This window comes from Helicoverpa zea, chromosome 13 (assembly GCF_022581195.2).
Source record: "Helicoverpa zea isolate HzStark_Cry1AcR chromosome 13, ilHelZeax1.1, whole genome shotgun sequence".
Classification (NCBI taxonomy): domain Eukaryota; kingdom Metazoa; phylum Arthropoda; class Insecta; order Lepidoptera; family Noctuidae; genus Helicoverpa; species Helicoverpa zea.
The window spans coordinates 3,486,761-3,490,699 of record NC_061464.1 but is presented as its reverse complement, the minus strand read 5'-3'; the positions used below and the strand labels follow the sequence as shown (position 1 = coordinate 3,490,699).

General features: G+C 33.5%; 1 non-coding gene across 1 annotated transcript; it reads left to right on the top strand.

Moving 5' to 3' along the window:
• Positions 1–1,262: 1,262 nt before the first annotated feature.
• Positions 1,263–1,334, top strand: Trnaq-cug. The gene has a single exon. It is a non-coding gene; the product is annotated as a tRNA-Gln (tRNA).
• The last annotated feature ends 2,605 nt before the right edge of the window (positions 1,335–3,939 follow it).

Sequence of the window (3,939 nt, the reverse complement as noted above, 5' to 3'; positions counted from 1 at the left end):
TTACCCACTTCAAAGCATTAGGGAGCTGAAATAAAAACCTAATTATAGAATTAAAAGTTCAGGCTAGCTCTGCAGAAGTGCAGAAGAATTCTCTTAATCGCCTTGCATTAATTCGATGCGTTTGTTCGCTACAAATTGTTTCACGTGCTGATGGCTTGGGTAATGACCTTACCCGACTAGGAAAGTCGTAAACTGATAATGAATGTTAAGTGCAGGTAGGGTTTAAAAATATATAGGTAATAGTAGACATGTACATGTTTCTTTTTTTTTGTTGTTGTAGAACCTTTTTGCAGTGGTTTTCATTAATACAGTGAATAATTACAGTGGTAAACACATAGAACGCACATAATTGTGGTGCTAGTACTACCTTTACCTACTTAAAATTAACCTTGTCACACTTATTACCATAGTAACTCTGTCAATCCATCTGTCAACTTTGGTCCCAGCCAAAATACTAAACCAATTAAAATGGGTGTATCGTTAGTGTAGAGCAGACAAATGGGTGTCCTTTCTCCAAAGGTAGCCTATCTAGCTACTTTTGGAAAAGTTCAAGAAGAAAGCAAGAAAATAGTGCCTGAGTTATAAACAAATTGTGACCATCTTGCTTAATACTTGGCCTTTGTTCGATATAGCTACAATTTCAGCTTCAGATTGTCATTCAATTTCGTTGGAAGCTTGCCCACTTCTAGATAATTCGAATACGAACTTTAAAATTCTTCAGACAAGACATGAATATAAAAAAAAACTCCCGATACCTATATTTTCAAAATTTCATAATTGTAAATTATCGATAAATTACCGATTTTAAACAATGTTCTTCAGTCATAACCATTAATTAATCAAATAATCGTAACAAAACAAGCCCAGTTGATCAAACACGAACAATTGACGCGCCAAATAAAAGAATAGCAGCTTCGTTAGTCCAATTCAATTGATTTTCTTTAACTTCAACACAAACACGTCTGATTTTCAATAAATTACAAAGTATTCATTATAAAAGGGAGGTTTTTCAGTCAATACAAGCAAGAACAGTATTATTAAAACTTATTTTTCTCAATAATCTTGTGTTATATAATAATTTCTTTACAAAATAAATCACGGATATAAATATTGTGTTCTATTTTAAGCAAACATTCAACTGGTATAAGATGGTACCGTTGTTAGAACGAGATGGTTGTATACGTGTGAAAGAGAAAGTCGCCAAGTCATGCGTACTAGGTTCCGCGTGGTATATGATAGTTTGTTTCGACCCTCCGCTCAGCGGTCCCATGGTGTAATGGTTAGCACTTTGGACTCTGAATCCAACGATCCGAGTTCAAATCTCGGTGGGACCTGGGCTTTTTTGTATTTCCTATGTTTTTTTTTTGTCTTATGCTAGTCAATATGTAAGTTTTACAGTCTCGTATTTGTATTATTATCTTATTAAATTTATTCTTTTTAGATTGTGGTAAGTAAATTTACTTTACATACATTATGAAGGAGTGAGATATAAAGTTTAGTAAGTAGTTGGTTCAGATAATGAATAATAAACAAAACACGTTTCTTATTTTAAAAGCTTTTATTTAATTTTCTGGCATTAATACTTATTGTGAGATAAGGTTGAGTACAAAGCTTGATAGTCGAGCGTTAATCGAATTGCAGAAGTGCGTAATATTGCTCATCAGAAACCGACAGGCGCTTAGATTAAATATATTCCGTCTTACCACAAAAACTTTTTAACGTCAGTTTAAGACTTGTCTAAAAAAATGTCAAATTATGACGTTGACATATGGTTCATTTTGGAGCCACATTTTTTTTAGACAAGTGTAAAACAGTGGTTAAAGTTTTTGTAGTAAGGCCAATTTAGTTTGTATACCTGTCTAATCATTCTATAATTAATTTCGATATCCATTATCTTAATCATTAAAACATGACAGTTGTTATCGATTTATTTCCCATTACTAAACAGAGCACGTTTAATATTCAAAAATATATACAATTGCTCAAAAGGAAAAAAGTATCTAGTATCTATTTGTATCTAGATACAAAGCATTTTAATTACAGCAACAGAAAAAATACAAACATCCTAATTAACAACCTCCTCCTTTTCGCGAAGTTGGTTAAAAACAGAACAAAGGTGTAAAAGATATTTAGTTAAACGAACTCGCAGTAAGTGTAGCAACGCAATTACCTCGCCATCGTCATTCGATCGCCAATAGAATTGGAAAAGCGAGAAAAGTGATGCGAATTTGGTAAGGACGAGGTCCTACTGATAGCGGTTGGAAAACTGTTAATGATAACCTTAAAAAAATAGAGCGTTAATATTATAGAAGGGATACTCAAGTAGTTAGCACCGTATGTAGCTTGATACTGTAACACGTCAAAAATAGAAAGGCTGTTTAAAGGGTGTATGCCAAAGGTATGTAATTTATTTACTTGCTTTCCTTGAGCTTACGTGTGTTAATAAATAAATTATAATTGCGTCAGTGCAAGCAGTCACGAATCCATGGACATCATCTTACTTTATGTTTCTCTCTTTAGAGATTTTGTTATAGATATGAACAAAAAAGAAATCGAATAAGTAATATGTTAACTGAAACAAAATAAAGTTTTACAAAAGTTACGAATATGCATTACCTACGAAAAACTGAACAGTATGAAATAATCAATTTTTTTTATGTCATTAGGATCGCCTGACCGCAATCGATTATCTCTGCCCTAGGACTGCCCCATCAACAGAGGTGATGCTTTTAAAAGGAGTAGGTACCTACTTCATCACACCACTTCTGCTGCCAACTGTACAGCAATTTATGATATTTCCGCTGTCAGTGGGACCTCGTCCCTACCACAGCTATTTAGTTAGTAAAGAAGAAAGAATAGGTGCCTTTCTCTTTGCATTTTTATTGGACATTTTCTTTCGTTCCGACACTGGATTTGAATAATACTCTTTAAAGAAACCGGGACACAATTCGCGCTTCATTGTTATACTTAATATTTTTGGACGAAATAAAATGTATACAGACTGTAAATTGGTGCTAGATTTGAATAAACATTAAAATACAAAATAAAAAATAGTGATCGTTGTTATAATATGATGAGAGGTTATTTCTTATAAGTCGGTTTTTTATGATTGATGTATGCCACTATACTGATATCCGCCAAAATTGTCTTCTTATTCTGGACTGCTTACCTGTTGCCTGCTTCCCAAGGGAGCCCCTGCCTGCATCCGGGTAAAAGTAGCTTTTCAGGGTCTAGATTATCTGTGCACTCATTTAAATCTGGTTCAGTACCTAGATTTGGCTCGAAAGCCTGCCGAACGTAAAGCTAAAGTTGCTTTAGCGTTCATAATATTGGGTAAGGATTTACTATGAATCACGAAAAAACACAACAATGTCTTATACATATTTAGACACAGAAATGAAGTAATTTCAAAAATAAACAGGCAACAGGTAAGTTCTTTCTCTCTACAAGTTTTCCCATACCTAATAGGAAGAGCTAGTCAAAAATCATTAAACCAAGTCGAACCGTTAAAGATTTTAATTTCACATGACTTATAATTTAGACAGTCATTAAGCTGGATGAGTAGCTTCTCAAGCTTTAATCATCGCCAAGTGACGGAATTCACTTTTCTTTTTTGAGTGGATTTTCTCGGATACCCTAATTTATGTACCCTTTGCGCGTTATTGAAAAAGCTCTCTGTCTTTTCGAAGTCCTTCTGAATAGTAGGGTGACAAAATATTCTGTGATCTTGGCACATAACAAGTTTTCTTTATAATCAAAGGTCTAAAATGGAGGTCCTACCATTTATTACCATAAACGGAGAGCAAAGTCAATTGAGGCTTAAATTGTTGAAAATGTAAGGTTAATTGTTTCTTCTTCCACATTATAGTTTTAATAATCATATCTTGTTCCTTGATGTTATTAAATTCCATGTTTTTTAATAAAAGGGTTATGTTTTGA